General features: G+C 38.6%; 1 long non-coding RNA gene across 1 annotated transcript; it reads right to left on the bottom strand.

Annotated features, from left to right (window-relative positions):
• Positions 1-1422: 1422 nt before the first annotated feature.
• On the bottom strand, positions 1423-18821 carry LOC142170298 (uncharacterized). Its single transcript, XR_012699730.1, has 3 exons — positions 13607-18821; positions 7181-9168; positions 1423-1663 (listed from the first exon to the last, which is right to left on the bottom strand). It is a non-coding gene; the product is annotated as an uncharacterized LOC142170298 (long non-coding RNA).
• Between the last annotated feature and the right edge of the window lie 6338 nt (positions 18822-25159).

The raw sequence follows: 25159 nt of genomic DNA, 5'->3' as shown, positions 1-25159 counted from the left end.
AATGGGCTATGAGCTATAAAATTGAAAGAGAACCCATAGCGTTGACACACCTGAACACAATAGACCCTAGAGTGTAACTGTCACACCTCCTTTTTGCGCGCCCGGCCCCGAAGGGGTTAAATGCGCGGGTGGAGTTTTTCCAATTTAAGTGACAATATTCGAAATGGGATTATTTATTTAATTCAAAGTCGCCACTTGGGAAAGGTTTGGCTTTTGGTGTCCCAAGTCACCGGTTTATTTGGAATCCCAAATCGAGGAAATTTTCGACTTTTCCAAATGAAGTCTGCGAACCAGAAATTCTAAGTAAGGAATTCTGTTGACCCGAGGGAAGGTGTTAGGCACCCTCGAATCCCGTGGTTCTAGCACGGTCGCTTAAATTATTATAATGGCTAAATATCTGATTTAAATACATGTTGTGATTTATGTGCTTTTATTAAGTTTAAAACCGCTTTTATTATTATCAATTATTTTTATAGAATTGCAACGTCGTGAAAATGCATCTCGAACCTCGTCACAATCAATGCACCCGTAGTTGTTAACACATTTCGACTTCGTTGAGATTTGAATTTGGGTCACATCAATGTGCACCCGAATTTAAGAATATAATTTACTTAAACCGTGCCTGAAGAGTCTAGCGCGTTATTATTTAGTGGAAGGCCGTGAGATTCACTAAACGGCCTAGCCTGAATTCTAAAATATTTATTATGGTTATTTATCGAGGGCCCCGCAATTTGCATTTTTTTTGGCGAGGCTCGTCTTTTTATTTTAGAAAGGTATCCTACAGTGACTACATTTCTACTATGTTTGTCTCTAAAAAAAAGAAAGAGGATACCGAACTTACTTGTTTGAACAAATACAGACTGAGTCTTTATTATGTTTGCCGAACCTAAATTTGTTTGATCACCTGATTGATTATTTATGAGGCGAGAGTTACCTCATGCTTTGTCTTCATCGAATGAATACACTTATTAATTTGCTAAGTGAGATTGCAAGCAATTAACAACATATACTGAGTTATATTTAACGACCTCCAAGTTTTATTTTTAAACTCTAACCTATTTGAACTTGATAAACGAGATTGGCTGTTTATTAGGAAGATTACTACTAATTGAATTCAAACACGACTATTGGTTTTCTTCAACAGTCATCGCATCATTTCGAAACAAGGAATCTATGCCGAGACCCGATATCGAACCTATATCGAACAATTAATCTGACAAGGAGAGCTGGCATTCATGGCCAGACTCTTAATGTGACTGCATGAGAGTTTGTTTGGAATACATTTATCCCAGACCTAGTACCACAGATTTGTCAATTCAGTGGTCGGGGCGAAATACATACAAGTACTTGCCATGACTCTATGTTATACTATCATAACTAAATCAAACAGAATGTTATACTAAACTGAATGTATACTAAGTCAAACCTACTGTCTATGTCATACTGCCATTACTATTAAATAATGCTATCTAATAGTTCATCTCAAACAGAATGTATATTTAGTTTATACAGAATGTTTGCAGTTTACAGCTAAACAAACACAGACCCAACTAACATTCAACCTATTTTTAACACCAATGTTATAACATAAACAGCTGTTCGTTTCTTTATTTCTGCTTCAACTTCAAACTTTCAACAATACAAGGTTTCAGAGGTTGTGTACCTGGAAATATTTGACAATTGAAGAAAAGGGGAGTCAGCAGAGTACAATGACAACAAAATGCAGCAGCAATCACAGCACTAACAGTAGCAGCAGGGCAGAATAGCAGCAACAACAAGAAATAGAAGAGTAGCAACCACAACTCACAAAACAATTGGAGTGAGATCAAAACCCCAACTAAACCAAACTCTCGAGTAGAACAAACAACAACCAAGCAGACTCAGTTGGGAGAAATCAGTGTTGCACAAAACAGGTCCAGATTTAGTGAAATCAAAACAAAAGAAAGGAAGCAGCTTCTAGTTTTTTTTTTGTCTGTCTGAGTTGTCAAACAAATATTCTTTTCCAGTTTTCTGTTTCCAAAATTGAACTCTCAGATGTTTCTTCTCAGTGTCTCTCCCTATCTCTGTATGCTCTGTCTGTGTATCTCTATCAGCTCTCTCTTTTTTCTCTTATCCTCACAGTGTATGTCCTCTCATTAATATCAGGTGGTATCTTTTTCTCTTTTTCCCTCCTCTCTGTGTGTGTGTGTTTTTCTTTTTCAGCTCTTAAGGTCCGTATGTATATCCCCCTCTCTGTATATCTATATCCTTTTTATATCTCTCAATGTCCCCCCTTTATAAGCCTTCACATTACTCCTTTTAACAGCCTGTTTAGAATATCACAGTACCCCTCCCATGTGCCCTTTTTCCTTTTCAGATTCCAATTAGTTATTTAAGTATTAACCCATCAATATTCCCTGGCAGACTTATCTTTCCTATTTTATTAACTAAAAACAAACATGGGCAGTAGAATATATCTGACAGCATATGCTGTCAATTTTTTTAAAACTTAACAAAGACCTTTATGCAGGCCACAGGTTGTGCACAAAGCACATGAGGTGCACCAATGCACATGCTGTGCAAGAGTGCACATGCCCTCCAATGCAGCATTTAAAACAAACATCCATTTTACATTACTGATCCAAATCAACAACTATAAGTAAACAAAACTGGTTCTTAAATGACTCAACAAATGCTTAGCAGAAGTAAGTCGATTTGTTATTGTTCGGACAGTTGAAAACTAATTGACGACACATGTCGACTCGACTATATTAGCATTAACATACACAATCGTAGCCAAAAATCAGACATTTAAACAGTATCGATCATGGTTCGAATTATACTGACTAAACAGAAATGCACTCGAGGAGTCAACTAGTCAATCCAAACTCGAAAATCAGCTACTTGCACAAACAAATACATAATGCCTTATCAGAATAGGAGGGGGAATTTAGACAAAAAACAGAGGTTCAGGCAAAGTGATTGAAGCACAGTTGATAGAAGTCAAGGACATAAACAGAAAACGAACAGACCCTTACAACAATCAAACGAACCAAAACAACTAAGAAAAGAAAGAAACTCACCTTAAACCGCAAAAGATCAAAACCTTAACTCGGACTCGGTCAGGCCTTTCTTAAGGCTGAACGGACTTTAAACGAAGTGTTTCTCAGATGAGAAACACTTTGATTAAAGTCCATTAGACCTTATTCTCTTCGGTTGAACCAGTGACGGAGGAACACAAAATTTCCAAAACTCAGATCTGGGATTCATGCTTCCCTGATCAGATTCGGACCAAACCAAGTATGGTTTGGTCACGAGGGGGGTCTGGGGAGTGCCTGGTATGAATTTAAGGTAGATCGGTGTAGATTAGGTTCCGACTCGAATCTTCAAATGAAGATTCGAGAAGGTGGGACAGGATTCGAAGTGTGTGGTTGGTAGATTTGGGTTCAGGATGGCATGGGGGTTCTATGGTGTTCAGGTGGAGGTCACCGGCGTTCAGGCCGCCGGGTTTCTGGTGAAGGTGTGCAGGGGCGGCTAGGGTTTGAGGGGAAGGGTTTGTGGAGACGAAGGCTGGGGTTAGGATAGGGGGGCAGGGTAGGATTATGGGCTTATATAGTTAGTGGGTGGGTTGATCTCAACCGTTAGATCAATCTAGATCTACGGTTTGAATCTGATGGTCTTAAGTGGAACGGTGTCGTTTTGAGGGTAAAGGGTTTTGGGTTGGTCCGGGTAAAAACGGGTCGGGTTCCTCAGTGGGTTGTGGGGAAATGATCTTGGCCGTTGATCAATATGAGATCAACGGCCCAGATCACACTGGACTAAAACGACGTCGTTTGGATACCCTGGGTATCAGCTGGTGTTGGACCGGGCAGGCCTGGCTTGGACGTTGTTTGTTTTGGGCCAATTTAATAAATTGGCCCAATCCGGAAGAAGAAAGGGCCCTTTTCTCTTTTTTTTTAATTATTTTTTTATTTCTTTTCTTATTTATTTTAAAAACAAAACTAAGAAAAAAAAAATCAAATTAAAATTAAATACACACTCAATACAATTATTTGCACACACACAAAAGATATTTCAAAACAGGTAAAATCAAACAAAACAAAATCACGGACAAAGATGCCTGTTTATGTCTTTCTATTTAAACCATGTTACGGTTCAAATTATGCATGACACGTACACATTTTTTTGAATTTTGTTTTAATAAAGTAAATAAATAAAAATGGGCCAAAGTCACAAATAAATCAACAAAGTGCCGCACAAAAATCCAAAAATTGTACAGCAGGACCAATTTTTATTCTTTTGGAGCGACTGTCGCGCAAAACAAAAATCACGTGCTCACAGTAACGCTTAGTCCTAATTGTTGAATCTCACTGAAAGTGCCTTAATTTGTATGTTTGTTACTGAATTGAATGCTCGTAATGGAGTGTCTTGATGAGCTGATCTGGAATGAGTCTTATGCCATGTGTGGTGAGTTTTGTGTAGTCCATGTATTGTACTTGTGTCTAGAACTTGCCCGGTATGTGAGTTGAAGCGAAATTTTAGGTGATGCTCGGTTTGAAAAATGATGTTAGGCTTTCTTTGACCTTTTTGAGCTTAATTGCTTATCACAAATAAAATTTGTCCCTAGTTAACCCTTTTGCGCCTTTAGACTTTTGTTTGGAACCCACATTACAAGCCTATACCCTTTTGTTCTTAATTGACATTGTTTTGATCCTTTTACCTCTTAAAGCACTTCAATTGTGAGAGGAGCGCTAAAAGAAGTAAGAAGGAAATAAGTGTGGGGTGGTTTTTGAGTGGAACCAATAAAAGGATGAAAGGTGCACTTATGTTGTAAACGAATACACCACTAGCAGAAATTGAGTGACAAGAAGAATAAACTGGAAAAAAGAAGAAGAAGAGATGATTACATTATGTCTTGTTCCATCTAGTGGGAATGAATTAATAGAGTGCTTAAAGAAGGAGGGAGTATTTGTGGGATGATATTGTGTGTGAATGAGAAGTGGGTTGAAGAATTTGCGCTAAAAATTGCTCATGTGATGTGTTAAAGTGCTTAGGGGTTGAGTCACTATTCCTAAATACATCCTACCCGTCCCTTAGCCCACATTACAACCATGAAAAAATCCTAATTGATATTGGATCGAGCTAGCCTACATTAGTAGAGATTTACATTAAGGGCAAGCTTATGGTACCAATTGCATGCATGTGACCTCTTTTGTGAGAGTGAGTGATTTCCTTGATATATGTGAGTATATGAATTGAATGTGGTGGATTGAACTCAATTTTTGTTGATGTAATTGTGAGGGCATATGATTCGTGACGGAAAAGCAAGTCTTGACTTCTCTGTAGAGTACTTTGAGGAAGTGTGAATATTGCATGGCACTTGAGAGTCGACTTTGAGGCTAGGATTGTTCACTGCTAGGCGTAATACATGTACATTGTTCTAGGTGTAATACGTTAAAAGAAATGGTTGAGTGTAGGATTCTCTAGAGAGTATAGTTGATTGCTCGAGGACTAGCAATGAATTAAGTGCGGGGTGTTGATAATAGGCGAAATCTTGGTGATTTAGCTATTGTTTATGCTTCCGCTTGATTATATTCCAATGACATATTATGGTTAATTGATGAAAAATAGTTTTTAATTGTGATATGTATACATTGCAGGACGAGGAGCCTGTATGATGCTTTCAAGAGGATATTGGAATGATTTATGAGCAAGAACAACCCCTCGGAGTTGAGTGAGCGCAAGGACGAGATGAAAAAATGGACGAAATCAAGCTCCAGGTGCGCGAAGAAACGCGCGAAGGCGCGCAGGAGTTCGCGCGTAAGAAAGGCCGAGGCAGAATCATGCGCGAAGAAATGCGCGAGCTCGCGCATGTCTGGTCCGGAAAAATGTTATTTAGGGGTAAAATTGAAAATCTGGAGAAAAGCCCACTTAACCTATATAAATTCAAGCTCGCCCAAGGTTAAATCATCAAGGGTTTTCATAGTTTAGTGCAAGAAATAGAGAGGCAAGAGGCAAGGAGGAGTTTTGACCATCAAGTTCTTCTTTTCTTCTCTTGTTTTTGCTATTTTGAGGTGAAATTGAACTTATTTGGGATGAACACTAGTATGAGTGGCTAAGACCCATTGTTCTGGGGTCATGGGTAAAACATGAATGTTGTTGTTTGGAGTTTAATTTGACAAAGTGGGTTTATCATATTGGATTGTTTATTTAATTCTGCGTTCAATTATTTTGCTGAGTAGCTAACAGTTAAATACTATCTACGAATCTTTAGTTGAACTCGAAAGTGGGAACTTTAGATTGCATATAGAATTAAATAGAGCAAGTTCTTGAACCCGGGTCTCGGGGAACGGATTCGCAATTGGGATAGACATATACCCAATTGCCTTGCTTGGTTGAAATACAGGAAATGTAAATGCGTTCTTGTTAATCTTAATTCCATAGACATATAGGCATTGAGTTGACTTGAATAGGCGAGTAAAAACTCGACAGATTCTTATGAGTAATATCAACCCTGTCAATCAATAACCCAGATAAATTGATTAGTCATTCTAATCCAAGAACACAACAAGATTGTTAACTATGCCCGTGACCTTGGAATATCCTCTCCTACTATTTGTTACTCGAAATTGGTATTCGTTTGGTTACTTTCTTTAGTTAGATTAATTCTTTATAGTTTAAGAAGTAAAACAATTACATCTCTCTTTTGTGGACAATCTCTTGGGTAGATACAGAAATTGGGTTTGAATCAGTCAACATTTAATCATAAGTCTTCGAGGGAATGATACTCTACTCACTACTCTATTACTTGACGATCACGTGCACTTGCGTGAGTGTTTTTGGTCGCAACAAGTGAATTAGCTAAAGCTTTACGATGACATCAAACCTCAAACAAGATAAGTATTCCATCACTAAAATTCTAGTTTTCATGATTTTTCTGAAGGAAAAACAATAGCACACCGCAACACTCTTGATTTATAATTTAAACTAAGCAAACTACAATAAGGGAGAAACCCAATAGTAAACAAACTAATTAAACCAAGATGCCACGTTTATTGCTGCAATTTCAGTCCAAAAAATTTAATTTAAAACACATCTAATACAAGAAATATATATAACATAGAATCACAATAAAATAAAAAAAACAACATCAGCTCAAAATATAAGATTACTGTAATAAGAGAGATGTCAAGAAATGGACCTTTGTATTGATAAAAATTCCTCAAAATTGGACTAAATGGAACGTTGACCGGGAACCTCTGTCGGAGACCAGACGAGACCGAAACGTTGAGCCATGAATGAAAGTCTTACCTATGACACTACCTATACTCGGTTTCTTGAAGTCCAACAGAAATTGAAATTGATAGAAAACCATAATACCATGACTTTTACTGTTGGGGATCTTTTAATGAAGAAGCTTCGATGGAAGTTTGAGACGCCATTTAATTTGGAACAAAGCAGATTCAAAGGCCCTTAGTGATAGCTCCAATTCCAACCTACATTCTTGACTCCTTCAATTCCTCAAGTTTTCCGTGGTTGAATAGAATTGCTACAGCTTTGGATAGTAAAAATGTGGAATTCTTTCGATTGCAGTAGCAGTAAGTGATAAAGGAGATTGGAGCTTCTGGATTTTTGGGGTGGTGACCACGGCTGAAGACTTGGATACTCACTCGTTTCAGGAAGGGTAGGGGAGGTAGGTGTCTTCTCTATCCTATTCAACGGCTGATGATATCAAGTGTAGGGGTCTAGGTATTTGTAGGGTTTTCTAGGTTAAGGGGTATGGGTCTAGGAATTATGGGCATTTATGGCTAGTTTTGCTTAAAATTAGCTTTATTAACTAAAAATCTATCCATATAGAAATATTACCAAAAATATTAATTAATCCTACTTAAGTAAAAATAATTATTAAAATAAGACTGCCCGTTATAACAAAACTATTTTTTGGTATTTTTTCAAGATTATATAAAGATAAAATTAAGGTACTATTTTTTGTATATTTTTTTTTTACTTTATGGAAGGTACATAAAATAAAAATATTTTTTGTAATTTTCATTTTCTTGTAGTAAAATAAAGTAAAAGAGTAAAAATGAGTTAAAATAGCTATATTGGGCCTAAATTAAATATTTACGTGCTAAAATATGAAAAATCTTGGGGAGGGTCAAAAAGCGCATGTCTACAGCTGCCCCTCTTTGACTGGAAACACGTTTCAAACAAAGAATGACTAGACAGGTTTTTGACCCGACCCTTATTTGGAGAGACTAAAACTAAGAGAGAGGGGAATGTGATCGAATCCTAGTATCTAGGCTGCCTACATATCCTTGGCTATAAAGGAATCAGGCCACGTGTAGTTCAGAGGTGAGTGAGATGATGGAGGATGCCGAGGTGGAGAGCCGGTCGAGGTACCGTTCCATCGAGATTTCGGTCTGCGGTCTTGTTATTACATCAAAAATCAAAACATGAAAAAGACTAGCTAAGCCTGTCAACTACGAGTAACAAGATTTATATCTATAAGTCTTCTGAAGCTTGATCTTGAGTCTTGAATGGTTCTTCATGCAGACTTTGAGTTTGAACCTTGACGCTTGCTAGTTGCAGGTGCTAGCTCGTTCTTCTTCAGCTTTTCGGATCAAAACCGGGCATGCAGTGCTTGTGACCTCGGCCCTGTCTTGAGCAGCACACATCTTTCATCAAAATCTACATCTGGATTAACTTCTTGCCTTTCTCTTTTTTCCTTTCTTTATTGTGACTAACTTCTGTTGATCACCTCGGACTATTGACTCGCATTCTTGCCGCAAGCTTCTTTCGTTGCTGACTTGAATTGCATTCTGAAGTGAATTCTCTTATTCTCCAGGTAGGCTCCTGATTGCTGAATACTTGCACTGCTTTTCCCGGAAACTGCTTTCCCTTGAAACTTGAACTGTTTTCCCTTGTTCTCCAGGTGGGCGCCTAATTGCTGAAACTTAAATGTATTCCCTTGTTCTCCAGGTGGGTTCCTGATTGCTGAAGCTTGAATGTATATTCTCTTGTTCTCCAGGTGGGCGCCTGATTGCTGAACTTGAACTGTATTCCCTTGTTCTTCATGTGGGCACCTGATTGCTGAAACTTGAAAATGTATTCCCTTGTTCTCCAGGTGGGTGCCTGATTGCCATAAAAACGAAGGAAACTTCTGCCCCAGTTTGGTGTTGGGCGCATCTGTGAGTGTTAATTGAATCATGTTACCAGAAAATCTCAAAGAATTTTAAAAGCTAGATCCCATTATCCATGAGGATCCTGAAAACTCCTAGTTATATGACAGTTTTTAAATCTAAGTTATATTTCCTAAAGGTATGACTTCCACTAAATCTTGTTATCTATGAAGACCTTAAAACTAAATCTCATTATCCAGGAGGGTCCTAAAATTTAAAATCAAATCTCATCTTAAGGGTGAAAATTTCAGAGCTAAATTCAACTTCCTAACGGTGAAACTTATGCTAAATCTTAGCATCTAAGGGAGGTATTAAACTAAGTCTCATTATTCAGGAGGGTCCTGAAAACTCCTAGTTGAATCCTATCTTGAACATGTAAACTTCAAAGCCAAACTTATATTTCCTCAAGGTAGAGCCTAGCTAGATCTTGTTACTCATGAACGTTTTGAATTTTAACTAAGTCCCATTGTCCAGGAGGGTCCTGAGAATTTTTAAGATTAAATCTCATTATCCAGGAGGGCCCTGAAATTTTTAAAATTAAGTCCCATTGTCCAGGAGGGTCCTGAGAATTTTTAAGATTAAATCTCATTATCCAGGAGGGTCCTGAGAACTTTTAAAATTAAATTCCATTATCTAGGAGGGTCCTGAAAATTTTAAATTAAATCTTATTATCCAGGAGGGTCCTGAGAATTTAAAAACTAAATCCCATTATCCAAGAGGGTCCTGAAAACTTAAAAACTAAATCCAATTATCCAGGAGGGTCCTGAGAATTTTTAAAATTAAATCCCATTATCTAAGAGGGTCCTGAAAACATAAAACTAAATCCCATTATCCAGGAGGGTCCTGAGAACTTTTAAAATTAAATCTCATTATCCAGGAGGGTCCTGAAAACTTAAAAACTAAATCCCATTATCCAGGAGGGTCCTGAGAATTTGAAAACTAAATCCCATTATCCAGGAGGGTCCTGAAAACTTAAAAACTAAATCCCATTATCCAGGAGGGTCCTGAGAACTTTTAAAATTAAATACCATTATCCAGGAGGGTCCTGAAAACTTAAAAACTAAATCCCATTATCCAGGAGGGTCCTGAGAATTTAAAAACTAAATCCCATTATCCAGGAGGGTCCTGAAAACTTAAAAACTAAATCCCATTATCCAGGAGGGTCCTAAGAACTTTTAAAATTAAATCCCATTATCCAGGAGGGTCCTGAAAATTTAAAACTAAATTCCATTATCCAGGAGGGTCCTGAGAATTTTAAATTAAATCCCATTATCCAGGAGGGTCCTGGGAATTTAAAAACTAGATCCCATTATCCAAGAGGGTCCTGAAAACGTAAAATCTCAATCCCATTATCCAGGAGGGTCCTAAGAATTTTAAAACTAAATCCCATTATCCAAGAGGGTCCTGAGAACTTTTAAAATTAAATCCCATTATTTAGGAGGGGCCTGAAAATTTAAAAACTAAATCCCAAACTTAAAAACTAAATCCCATTATCCAGGAGGGTCCTGAGAATTTAAAAACTAAATCCCATTATCCGGGAGGGTCCTGAAAATCAAACATCAAGTCTTATCTTAAGAGTGACAACTTTTATGGCTGAATTATACTACCCTACAACAGAATTTACGCTAAATGTTGTTATCTAATCTAAATCATAAAGCTAAGTCCCATTATTCAGGAGGGTCCTGAAAACTCCTAATTGAATCCTATCTTGAACATGTAAACTTCAAAGCCAAACTTATATTTCCTCAAGGTAGAGCCTAGCTAGATCTTGTTACTCATGAACGTTTTGAATTTTAACTAAGTCCCATTGTCCAGGAGGGTCCTGAGAATTTTTAAGATTAAATCTCATTATCCAGGAGGGCCCTGAAATTTTTAAAATTAAGTCCCATTGTCCAGGAGGGTCCTGAGAATTTTTAAGATTAAATCTCATTATCCAGGAGGGTCCTGAGAACTTTTAAAATTAAATTCCATTATCCAGGAGGGTCCTGAAAATTTTAAATTAAATCCTATTATCCAGGAGGGTCCTGAGAATTTAAAAACTAAATCCCATCATCCAAGAGGGTCCTGAAAACTTAAAAACTAAATCTCATTATCCAGGAGGGTCCTGAGAACTTTTAGAATTAAATCCCATTATATAGGAGGGTCCTGAAAACTTAAAACTAAATCCCATTATCCAGGAGGGTCCTGAGAACTTTTAAAATTAAATCTCATTATCCAGGAGGGTCCTGAGAATTTGAAAACTAAATCCCATTATCCAGGAGGGTCCTGAGAACTTTTAAAATTAAATACCATTATCCAGGAGGGTCCTGAAAACTTAAAAACTAAATCCCATTATCCAGGAGGGTCCTGAGAATTTAAAAACTAAATCCCATTATCCAGGAGGGTCCTGAAAACTTAAAAACTAAATCCCATTATCCAGGAGGGTCCTAAGAACTTTTAAAATTAAATCCCATTATCCAGGAGGATCCTGAAAATTTAAAACTAAATCCCATTATCCAGGAGGGTCCTGAGAATTTTAAATTAAATCCTATTATCCAGGAGGGTCCTGAGAATTTTAAAAACTAAATCCCATTATCCAAGATGTTCCTGAAAACGTAAAATCTCAATCCCATTATCCAGGAGGGTCCTAAGAATTTTAAAACTAAATCCCATTATCCAAGAGGGTCCTGAGAACTTTTAAAATTAAATCCCATTATTTAGGAGGGGCCTGAAAATTTAAAAACTAAATCCCAAACTTAAAAACTAAATCCCATTATCCAGGAGGGTCCTGAGAATTTAAAAACTAAATCCCATTATCCGGGAGGGTCCTGAAAATCAAACATCAAGTCTTATCTTAAGAGTGACAACTTTTATGGCTGAATTATACTACCCTACAACAGAATTTACGCTAAATGTTGTTATCTAATCTAAATCATAAAGCTAAGTCCCATTATTCAGGAGGGTCCTGAAAACTCCTAATTGAATCCTATCTTGAACATGTAAACTTCAAAGCCAAACTTATATTTCCTCAAGGTAGAGCCTAGCTAGATCTTGTTACTCATGAACGTTTTGAATTTTAACTAAGTCCCATTGTCCAGGAGGGTCCTGAGAATTTTTAAGATTAAATCTCATTATCCAGGAGGGCCCTGAAATTTTTAAAATTAAGTCCCATTGTCCAGGAGGGTCCTGAGAATTTTTAAGATTAAATCTCATTATCCAGGAGGGTCCTGAGAACTTTTAAAATTAAATTCCATTATCCAGGAGGGTCCTGAAAATTTTAAATTAAATCTTATTATCCAGGAGGGTCCTGAGAATTTAAAAACTAAATCCCATTATCCAAGAGGGTCCTGAAAACTTAAAAACTAAATCTCATTATCCAGGAGGGTCCTGAGAACTTTTAAAATTAAATCCCATTATCTAGGAGGGTCCTGAAAACTTAAAACTAAATCCCATTATCCAGGAGGGTCCTGAGAACTTTTAAAATTAAATCTCATTATCCAGGAGGGTCCTGAAAAATTAAAAACTAAATCCCATTATCCAGGAGGGTCCTGAGAATTTGAAAACTAAATCCCATTATCCAGGAGTGTCCTGAAAACTTAAAAACTAAATCCCATTATCCAGGAGGGTCCTGAGAACTTTTAAAATTAAATACCATTATCCAGGAGGGTCCTGAAAACTTAAAAACTAAATCCCATTATCCAGGAGGGTCCTGAGAATTTAAAAACTAAATCCCATTATCCAGGAGGGTCCTAAGAACTTTTAAAATTAAATCCCATTATCCAGGAGGGTCCTGAAAATTTAAAACTAAATCCCATTATCCAGGAGGGTTCTGAGAATTTTAAATTAAATCCCATTATCCAGGAGGGTCCTGAGAATTTTAAAAACTAAATCCCATTATCCAAGAGGGTCCTTAAAACGTAAAATCTCAATCCCATTATCTAGGAGGGTCCTAAGAATTTTAAAACTAAATCCCATTATCCAAGAGGGTCCTGAGAACTTTTAAAATTAAATCCCATTATTTAGGAGGGGCCTGAAAATTTAAAAACTAAATCCCAAACTTAAAAACTAAATCCCATTATCCAAGAGGGTCCTGAGAATTTAAAAACTAAATCCCATTATCCGGGAGGGTCCTGAAAATCAAACATCAAGTCTTATCTTAAGAGTGACAACTTTTATGGCTGAATTATACTACCCTACAACAGAATTTACGCTAAATGTTGTTATTTAATCTAAATCTTAAAGCTAAGTCCCATTATTCAGGAGGGTCCTGAAAACTCCTAATTGAATCCTATCTTGAACATGTAAACTTCTAAGCCAACTTATATTCCTTTGGGATACACTTACGCTAGATTATTCTACTTATGATTGTTTCGAACTTTAAACTAGGTCCCATTTTTCAGGAGGGTCGTGAGAACTTCAAATTAAATCCCATTATTCAGGCGGGACCTGAAAATCAAACATCAAACCTGTCTGGTGCTTGCCTTTCCCCTGCGGAGGATTTCTCCGGAACAACCGAACTTTCTGCCCCTGTTTCAAATCAAAGAAAAATCTTGTTAGTTTAAAAATGTGGTGGTTGGTTTGTGGCCTTGACTTTGATGGTGATTGCTCCTTCACTTCCCATGATCACTTTGATTTCCACTCGAAGACCTTGTTTGTTTATTGACTAACCACTTTCTCTGTCATCCTTATCACCGAAAATACCTCTTCTCCGTTCAGACCCAATACCCTCTATCTGTTGCATTGCTCATAAACCGACATTTACCAAACCCTTGTCTTTCACATGAATCTCAAAGCACGACAATTGCCATCCACTCATCGGGCATGTTGTTCTTTCTTGACTTAAACCACTGGCCCTGGACTTGAGGTCTGTTGCTCCTCCACTTGCCACGATAACTTTGATTTCTGCTCGGAAGACCTCGCTTGTCACTGATTAAATACCTTTTGTCAATCTTACCACAGAAAATACCTTTGATCCGTTCACCAAGCACCCTCCATCTTGTTGCATTATTCATGAATTGATATGTACCAAACCGTCGTGTTTCACCGAAAATACCTTTGATCCATTCACCTAACACCCTCTATCTGTTGCATTGTTCCTGAATTGATATGTACCAAACTTTTGTATTTCATAAGGATCCCAAAGCATTTTGATTATTACCAGCTCAATGCGCTTGTTGTTCTTTTCTGACTTATGACATTTTGATGTGTTAGCCATACCCCGTTTCATGCAATTGGATAGCTGGTGGCAAATTTTGAAGTCATTTCTTACTTGTTCTAACCGCATAGACTCAGGAAGAGGAAGTAAACAAGACAAAAAGGAACAGAGTAAAGGACAATGAAAAGAGATGATTCCTAACAAGAAAACTACAAAGTAGAAATCTATCAGATGTGGACATCAACTCTAATGACCGTGACATGCACCTGTGGCCTATTCTGTCAAGCAGGTCTAATGTTCAACTCATATTATACCCCAAACCGTAAAACTGGGCTTCCATGCTCCGATTATCCAATCTGATTCACAATCCTTATTCAACATGTAGTGACCGAGGGGTTTTCACCATCAAACCTCTCTCGTTTTGTTCTTTTTCTCAACTTAGAGTCGCCTCAAGGTACCCGTGAAGGTTTTCACCAATAAGACTCTCTCATTTTTTATTTCTCTCTACTTTCATCGCCTTACGGTGCCCGTGAAGGTTTCCACGAATAAAACTCTCTCATTTCTCTCTCAGCTCTCGTCGCCTTACGGTGCCTGTGAGGGTTTTCACCGATAAGACTCTCTTATTTTCATTATTTTTCCTGCTTGGACCAGAGTGTTGCCCCTGATATGATTCACCTCTACTCGCTTGACTTGGCATCTCTCGAAGACTTATCGGAAGGTCTTTCTTTGGACCGTAATGTGGGCTTTTGGATAGGGTTAGAGAGAAAGGGTATCATAGGCTCGAAACAATTCAAATGGGTTCAAAATTACAACTTTCGGAATCAGATTCCCCACAACAACCATAACTTCTGCCCCAGTTCCTTTGCTTGGGGACTTTTGGATTTTTATTTTGATGGGACCGAACCGTGAGGCTACTTACGTATCCTTAAAAGGAATCAGGTCGAACGTAGTTCATGTTATATGAATTACTTTGTTTGTTGTGATTTTTCTTTTCTTTTTCTTTTCTCTTCTTTCCTTCTTTTTCTTTTTGTTGTTGTTTTTCTTCTTCTTTTTTCCTTTCCTTTTCTTTTTTTCCTTTTCTCTTTCTTCTTCTTTTCTTCTCTCTCTTTTCATTCTTTTTCTTTTCTCCTTTTCCTTTACTCATCTTTCACGCTTGCGTTTCTGATCTTTGCTACTGATTCCGAAAGAGGGGTATGAAAGAAAATAGATAATGCTCAAAGGGGTAACGAAGGATAAAGTATTTAGATAGCAGAACAAAATGCCTTCGTCATTCCAATCACCAAAACATGCCAAGTGCAAACTACACAATCAAACGAACCAAGGAAAACCTTTGTAACATCTTTTGATTACATTAGACTTGATAATCATATCCACGCATTCGGCTTCTACATCTGTTAGTTACCAAGCCCCATTGGAAAACACCCTCACTCTCATTACCACGAACGGCCCCCTACAAATTTGGGGAAAACTTGCCATTATCTTCACCTGATGCAACATGATGCATTTTAATGGGGTATTTTTATGTTCTAACTGCCCCAGTTTCACACAATTCGGGCTTGAAGTGATCTCAAAATACCTTTACTTATTTCCCTCAAATGTCCTTACATCTTCAAAATTGTTTCATTGCTTCGTGATTAAACTGACTTTTAAAACCAGACTGAGAATTATGCGTGCATGTCATGTCACTAGAGTCAACAGGAAAAGAACTATAAAAAGAAAAGAGAACTAAATGAAAATGACTAGAAATCACAGAAAATAGAAAATTATATTAGACAGATGGTGAAAGGGTTTGGACCACAAAACAAACAAACTAAACTGGGGTTACAAACCTAGACAACACTAAACGGGATATTATGACTAAATAAACTAAGCAAAATAAAAGGATAGAAGGGTTTGAGTCACAAGACAATATCCGGATTACAACCCTGAAATAACCCGGATAGCAGAAATGACAACAAAATAAAACTCCTCCCTGGCTTACCAAGAAAAGAGTGTCTTTCCAATCATCAAACTCAACATATTAGCCAGTGACTTCTGCATCAACAATGCTAGGACCTTCACAAGTCTCCATCACATTGTTCTTAACAGATTGCCTTTGGGTTCCCTTTGCCTTCTCGTTCTTAGGTTCAACCTCTGATAGCACTGAAAGCTTCGTAGCACGTGGACTTCCTAGGATCCCAGAAAAATTCTCACATTCCTTTTCAAAATAAATCATGTCCACCATATGCGTCTCATTATGCACAGGTGACGTACTTTGGCTAGTGTCTGCTGCATCTGGATTTTGCACGACAATGTCGCCTGCATCAATAAGCTTCTAAATTGCATTCTTCATATTCCAACACTTCTCTATGTCATGCCCCGGGGCATCTGAGCAATATGCGCACCTTTGAGAAAAAACAAACTTCTTTGGAAAAGGGTTTGGCATTTTTATCTGGATCGACTTCAACATGTCCAATTTCTGTAGCCTCTGGAATAGACTGGCATATGACTCTCCCAATGGAGTGAAGGTTTTCTTCTTCCGCAACCTCTCATTCTTAAATGTTTGATTGGGCCGGAAACCTGATCCAGGGGGGTTTCAGTAGACTCGTGGGGGTAGATAGGCATTTTGTGGAGCTGGGTACTGGGAGAGTGATGTACGACTTTGGGAGTTCTGTGGAGAGAAGTGGCATTGGGGAGGATCATCTGGTGCATAAGGATATCCACGGGGAAGATGTCGAGTCTGGAAGTGTTGATCGGGAAAGCTCATTGGATCATCTTCTCTGTTCCTCTTTCTTCCACCCAAGCTTACTGGGATGTTCTGAATGTTTTTCGAACAACTCGTGATTTTGCTTGACTTGATTCCCTCTTCTATTAGCTCCCCCATTCTTAACACATCATTGAAAGGCTTCCCTAGGGCCGGGATCAAATGACTGAATTAGGTGGGCCATTAGGCTTGTAGGAAAAGCTCAACCATTTCTTTTTCACCAATCGGGGTATTGACTCGAGCAGCCTGCTCCCTCCATCTGAGCCCAAACTTTCTAAAGCTTTCCTCCGGCTTCTTTCCCATCCTAGATATGGAGGAGCGATCTAGGGTAATGCCTGATTTGTATTGAAAGTATTGAACAAAATCTTGAGCCATGTCACCCAATGTAGGCCACTTACCAACATCTTGACGAGCATGCCAGTCCAAAGCTGCCCCAGTCAGGCTCTCACTGAAATATCAAGTCATATTTCTCTCCAACACCTCTCATTTCACTGCAATAAACCTTCAAGTGGTTTACCGGATCCCCACACCCATCATATAAGTTATATTTTGGCACTTTGAACCCCACGGGCAGGCGAACGTCAGGGGACACAGACAGTTCCTTGTAAGCCATGCTTCCCTGGTCTCACATTCCTTGCTTGTTCTTTAAGGATTGTTCTATGCCTTTCAACCTCTTGGGTGCCCCATCTTTCCCTTTTCTTCCTATGAACCTTTCATTTCAACATGAGGCTCATCCCTTGAGCCCTGTTATATGAGTAGGGAACCTTGTGGGCAACCTCTGAGAGGTAATATTGGGCATCATAAGCTTGGAGATAAGCGGGTGGATCTGGAGAGTATGGAGGATCATCTGGCTTTGTGTCCGGAGTTTGGGTAAGGGCAACATCTAGGAAGCTAGGTGGTGGCGGGGGTGGCGTCTTCCCAGTCATCCAAGCCTGATACATGTCAGCCATGTGTTGTTTTAACATCTTTACCTCTTTAACCAATCCATTGTCCTGTTCAACCAACTGCTTTCGAGCGCCGGTATCAACCAACTCAGTTCTGTTGTTGTCTGTCATTGCCTTCGACTTTATGTTGTAGAGAAGAGTTACCACTTTAAAACCACAAACCAACCACCCTTCTTTTATGAATATAACAAAATAAAGCCATCACGTTAGCGTTAGAACATTTAACATAAGATAATCTCACTTTATGTGCAATGCACCTAGCCACAGTTATCGGTTCTAAAATGACTTCGAGGGTACAAAGGTCAGTTGGCATCATCCCAATTTGTTCATTTCAACCTCTCTTTTCTTTGCTTTTTAGCACTTGCTTGATCATTTTCCTTCCTCCTTCTCTAATTTCACTCTTTTCTTTCCCCTCATTTCTCACATCCCACAATTTCATCTCTGTTTTTTTCTCTCTTTTTTCCCTTTTTTCCTTTTTTTTTCTTTTCTTTTAACAGTAAATAAAATGATTTGATCGAACCCTATATAGGTTGCCCACGTATCATGATGCCGCATGAATCAGATCTTTGCGTAGTTTTGGAAGAACGAGAATAAAGTAAACAAACTAACGTTCTTTTTCTTTTTACCTTAATGACTACTCTGACGAGAAAAGGGAAATAAAAGAAGCAAATCTCTTTTTGAATTTTCTAGACTTAATGTTCTATAACCTATTCTAAACTCAAGCTTAACGTTCATATATATTTTTTCAAGACAAATACTCTGTGGGAAATTATTAAAGAAAACCCTAGAAGAGAAAAAAAAAATTGATTCGTTTTTTTAAGGAGGAAATCTAAACAATAAACCACAGAAACATATTTTGAATTTTTCATTTGATATCCTGACGCGATATTTCGAAACGAGCAATGAAAAAGATAAAACAAAATGCTTTTGGATTTCAATTTTGATTACCTAAAAAAAATTCTAATGATAAACAAAAGATAAAGTATTTTTTTTATGTACAATATCCTAAAGTTCTAATGAAAATAAAAGAATGTTTTTTCTCATTTTTCACTAATTTTCCAAAGAGACACTTTAAAAGAAAATCTTTTTGGATTTTGGAATTAACACCCTAAAGAAAGCTTTTAAAGAAGTACTAAAAGAAAATTCTTTTTTTTTTTGAATTTTGGTCCTAATATACTAAAAAAAACATAAAAACAATTCACTTTAAGTCCTAGATATTAATTGCCTAAAGGAATAACAACCTCAAAATTTTCTCATTTCTAGAATTAGTATTCTAAAGAAAATTTATAACGAAATATAAAATGCAACATCTCTTTTTTTGGATTTTTGAGTTACAACATATTTTCCAAATATAAAGCAGAAAATACAATAACAAAAGGCTTGACATTACTGTACAAAACTAGAAAGTAAAAGACAACATAAAATGAAGAACAGACTCAACTTAAAAGTAAAACAAATCTCCTCAAGCAACTCCTAACTGAGCGATCTGACCGGATGGTCACGAGGTGTCTGTCATGCTCAAACTTCAGTAAATAAATCCACACTTGTATGAGAAAACTTTAAATCAACACTATGTGAGACAATAACACTCCCTACTAGACACATGGAAGACATGGTTGAGGTTATTTTTGCAAACTGGCTTATTTGGCCACAAGGTGGCTAGAAGCGCAAAATTTGGCTATGACCCCGCAAAGCCAAGAACCTAAGATTTACTAGGAAGACCGGATCCTATGTGGGTTGCCTACGTATCACGCCCCGAAAGACGAGAATCAGGCGTAGTTCGGGCATATTGGATACAGGCTTGAATTAAAAAAATAACTAATTTAGAGAAAACATATTTTTTGTTTTCTTTTTTTAAAAAAAATGATGAGACATGTAACTTCTTTTTGGATTTTTTTTTTTGATTTACTGAAAATGATGAAAAAATGCAAAATATCTTCTTCTTTTTTTTTGAATTTTCAAGCTCTTTTTTTTAACAAGAATGTGACAAAAAAAATAATCGGCCCCCACTCGCTTTATCTTCACACTTCACCCTCTCTTTTCTTTTTTTTCCTTTCTTCTTTCTTTTTTCATTTCTTCATCTACCCTCAGCTATAATTGGTCCGCCAAATGACCCTTTTACCTTTGACTAAATGCAACATGTAGTACATAAGATGCATCAGGATGATCTTTTTCATTTTTGGTATACCTGTCCTAGACAGACCCAACCCCTGTGTTGAGTCTCCAAAGTTAAATGCACATGATGCAAGCAAACGTTCCTACTAGGGATCCGGCATGAGGTCTTGTTGTACTAGGTTCAAAACCTGGGTTTATTGTTCTAGGCCTGGCTTACCCGAGCGAACAACTCGAGCTGAGGGGGCAACGTACCGGGAATACAGAAGCTTCACCGGCTTTGCAACTTGTCCGAACCTCGTTCTAAATTTGGTATATGACTCTAACAGAAAAGAAGTCACACGAAGTGCACACTCCTTCATGATTTAGAAGACTCAGAGAGAAGAGGGATTTCGCAACAATTAATATACAGTTCATGGAATATCAAAGCGGTAAAAGCAATCAATTAGCACATTAGGCCCAAATCATGTAACAAAATTAGATAATGGATAAATCCAACTATAACAATTATTCTAAGCTCGAATTCTTGAACCCTGAACCAGAGATTCTGGGTTCTTTCCCCAGCAGAGTCGCCAGAGCTGTCACACCTCCTTTTTCCTATACCCCCGTAAAGGGGTATATAAGGGAGTTTTTTCCAACTTAAAGTGACAATCAAAACGGGATTATTTTATTAAAAATTCAGAGTGGCCACTTGGGATAATTTATAGTGTCCAAAGTCACCGGTTCAAATCCCGAATCGAGGAAAGATTGATTCTGTTCTATAGTCCGCGAACACAGAAATCCGAGTAAGGAATTCTGTTAACCCGGGAGAAGGTGTTAGGCATTTCCGGGTTCCGTGGTTTTAGCACGGTTGCTCAACTATTACAATTGGCCTATTATCTAATTTTAAAACACCTTTAAACCTATGTGCATTTTTAACTTTAAACTGCTTTTATTTATTTAAAGAATTGATTCAAGGTTATTTAAAACACATCGCAAGCCACGCTACATGAAATGCACCCGTGGTTCATGATACGTTCTATTTAACATTGTTGGAAATTAAAATCGGGTCACATGAAATGCATCCCCAGATTTTAGAAATTAGGCATCACAACTACATCATGAGGAACGCGCGGTGATTGAAGCCGTAAGGCCTAGTCTGGCTAATATGACTCAGGCTATTGTGAAGCCTGACATCATTGGGCACTTTGAGCTGAAACAATACATGGTGTAGCTGATCCAATCCATAGGACTGTTTGTGGGTTTACCTCATGAAGACCCACAGAGGCACATTCAGAATTTCTTGGAAATTATGGATACCTACAACTATCCGAACATTTCCAAGGACTATGTCAGGCTGACACTTTTCCCCTTTTCACTAATTGGGGAAGCTAAGGAGTGGTTGAATAAAGATCCAGCAAATTCAATCCGCACTTGGGATGATCTGGCGAGGAAATTCTTAATCAAGTTTTTCCCCACTAAGAAAACAAAGGTATTGAGGAGTCAAATTCTTGGGTTTGAACAACGAGTTGGCGAGACACTGCGTCAAGCATGGGAAAGGTACAAGAAGATGCTCAGAGACTGTCCTCATCATTGCCAGACGGACGAGGTATTAGGTCACACTTTTGTAGATGGGTTAGATGATGCTTCAAAGATGAATCTTGATTCAGCTTGTGGGGGTAGTTGCATGGCCAGACCATACAGTGAAATCCAAATCTTGCTGAATAACTTCACTGCTAATGATAATAACTGGCAAGGTGAGGGTGATTCACGAAAGGCAGTTAAGAAAAAATCAGCTGGGTTACTTGAGATAGACGAAGTGTCAGCCATGAGAGCCGATATTGCAAAGCTGGCCAATTAGATGACTAGGATGACAATGCAGCAACCACAGACAATGCAACACATACAACAAATAACTATTTGCTGCGAACTCTGTGGAGACTGTCATATGAGTAATATGTGCCCCACGAATCCAGAATCCATCTATTATGTGGGACAACAGAACAGAGGTCCACAGAATTAGCATGCACAATACGAGAATTCTTACAATCCAAATTGGAGGAATCATCCCAACTTCTCATGGGGTGGAAATCAGCAGAATCAGAATCAGCATAGACCCCAAGGAAATTTCAATCAGCCTCAGAGACCACCCCAACAAATGGAAGAAAGTACCAATGATCTGCTAAAGAAGTTGTTGATTGACAATCAGCAACTCGGGACCAACTTCAGAAATCTTGAAAGGCAAATGGGGCAGTTAGCAACAAATCAAAACACTAGACCTGCAGTCACCTTCCCCAGTGATACAGAAAAGAACCCTCAAGTGAATGCAGTTACACTTAGAAACGGGAGGGAGTTAGAGGAAGTGCCAAAGAAAAAGAAAGACAAGCTCATACCTGAGGGAGAGTTGATCCCTAAAGTGACTCAAGAGCCAAAAAATGCTGCTGAAATTTCAGAGCCAGTGGAGGCCCCAAGACCACCACCACCACCTTTTCCCTAGAGATTGCAGAAAAAGAATGATGATCGCATGTTCACAAAATTCCTCTCTATGTTGAGCCAGGTTCAATTGAATATCCCACTTGTTGATGTGCTTCGTGAAATTCCAATGTATGCTAAATACATAAAAGATATAGTGGCTCACAAGAGAAGATTAACAAAATTTGAGATAGTGGCACTTACTGAGGAGTGCATTTCAAGGGTCCAAAATAAGCTCCCTCAAAACTTAAATATCCTGGCAGCTTCACGATTCCTGTGCGCATTGGCAATATTGATGTGGGTCATGCTCTTTGCGATTTGGGGGCGAGCATAAATCTAATGCCCTTGTCCTTGTTCAAGCAACTGGGCCTGGGAGCTCCAAGGTCCACTATTGTGATGTTACAGCTGGCTGACATATCGATAGCACACCCTGAAGGGGTGATTGAAGATGTGTTGCTGCAGATTGGGAAATTCATCTTCCCTGCTGACTTCATTATCCTCGATTATGAGGCTGACGAACTGGTTCCAATCATATTGGGGCGACCTCTCTTAGCTACTGGTGATGCAATTATCAAAGTGAGAGAGGGAAAGATGATTTTGAAGGTAGATGACGAGGAAGCAGTTTTTAATGTCTATAGAGCAATCCAACTTCCCCGCCACTATGAGGAGCTCTCAATGATATCTGTTGTTGAGGTCGATGAGCAGATTCATTATCCGAGTGTATATCTAGACGATTCTCTAGAGAAAGCACTAATGTTGCTTGATAGCTTGGGGGTTGATGAGGAGGTTGAGGAGATAATGCACATCCTTGATACATCTTGTGCGTACCTGCAAGGGATGCACCCATTCGAGCCTTTGAATAGACCAGAAGGGCCTCCTCCAAAGCCGTCAATTGAGGAAGCCCCAAAATTAGAACTTAAACCCCTTCCACCTCACCTTCAATATGCTTATTTGGGTGACTCTGACACTTTACCTGTTATTGTCTCGTCTGACTTGTCTAAATTGTAGGGAGAAAAGCTGTTGAGAGTGCTAGGTGAGCACAAGTGAGCACTTGGGTGGACTATGTCTGACATTAAAGGCATTAGTCCAGCCTTCTGCATGCACAAAATCCTCATGGAGGACGGACACAAGCCCAGTGTAGAGCAACAACGCCGACTCAATCCAATCATGAAAGAGGTGGTAAGAAAAGAAGTGATTAAGTGGCTCGATGCAAGTATTGTATTTCCTATCTCAGACAGCAAATGGGTAAGCCCCGTTCAATGTGTACCCAAGAAAGGGGGGATGACTGTAGTAGTTAATGAGAATAATGATTTAATACCTACAAGAACTGTCACCGGGTGGAGAATTTGCATTGATTATAGAAAATTGAACAATGCCACCCGGAAGGACCACTTTCCCCTCCCCTTTATTGACCAAATGCTTGATAGATTAGCTGGCCAGGAGTACTACTGCTTCTTAGATGGTTACTCAGGGTATAATCAGATTGCTATAGCCCTAGAGGACCAAGAGAAGACCACTTTTTCGTGTCCTTATGGCACGTATGCATTCAAGCGAATGCCCTTTGGTCTTTGTAATGCACCTACGACTTTTCAAAGGTGTATGATGGCCATTTTTACTGACATGGTTGAGAGGTTTGTGGAAGTGTTCATGGACGATTTTTTTGTGTTTGGATGTTCTTTTGATAACTGCTTGATGAACCTTGATAAAGTACTTGCTAGGTGTGAAGAAACTAACTTGGTGCTAAACTGGGAAAAATGCTATTTCATGGTACGTGAAGGTATAGTCCTGGGGCACAAGGTGTCTAAAGATGGTTTGCAGGTGGACGAGGCAAAGGTGGAAGCGATTGAAAAATTGCCTCCGTCGATATCTGTCAAAGGCATTCGCAGTTTCTTGGGCCATGCAGGTTTTTATTGTCGTTTCATTAAAGATTTCTTGAAAATTTCTTCTCCCTTGTGCAGGTTGCTTGAGAAAGATGTCGCCTTCAAATTTGATGATGCCTGTCTAAAGGCATTCAAGGAGCTGAAAGGAAGGTTGGTTACTGCACCAATCATAATTGCTCCGGATTGGGAGCTACCATTTGAGTTGATGTGCGATGCGAGCGACTTGGTTGTTGGTTCTGTCTTGGGGCAAAGGAGAAATAAGATATTCCACTCCATCTACTATGCGAGCAAAACTCTGAATCCATCTTAGATAAACTACACCGTCACTGAAAAAGAGTTGCTTGCAGTGGTGTGGGCATTTGACAAGTTCAGGTCATATCTTGTGGGGACCAAAGTCATCGTCTACACAGACCATTCAGCTATCAGATACCTATTTGAGAAGAAGGACGCCAAGCTAAGACTGATTCGGTGGGTCCTGCTCTTGCAGGAGTTTGATTTAGAGATCCGAGATCGCAAAGGAATAGAGAACCAAGTGGCTGATCACTTATCCAGGTTAGAAATCGGAACCATGTGGCTGAAGGGGGTGCAATCAAAGAAACATTCCCTGATGAGCAGTTATTGGCAATCACCTCAAGCACAGCCCCGTGGTATGCAGATTATGTGAACTTTATTACAAGTGGGGTGACACCACCAGAATTGACACCAGACAATAGACGAAGGTTCTTGCATGATGT

The sequence above is a fragment of the Nicotiana tabacum genome, chromosome 1, assembly GCF_000715075.1.
Source record: "Nicotiana tabacum cultivar K326 chromosome 1, ASM71507v2, whole genome shotgun sequence".
Taxonomy (NCBI): Eukaryota; Viridiplantae; Streptophyta; class Magnoliopsida; order Solanales; family Solanaceae; genus Nicotiana; species Nicotiana tabacum.
This window is presented reverse-complemented; position numbering and strand designations above follow the sequence as displayed.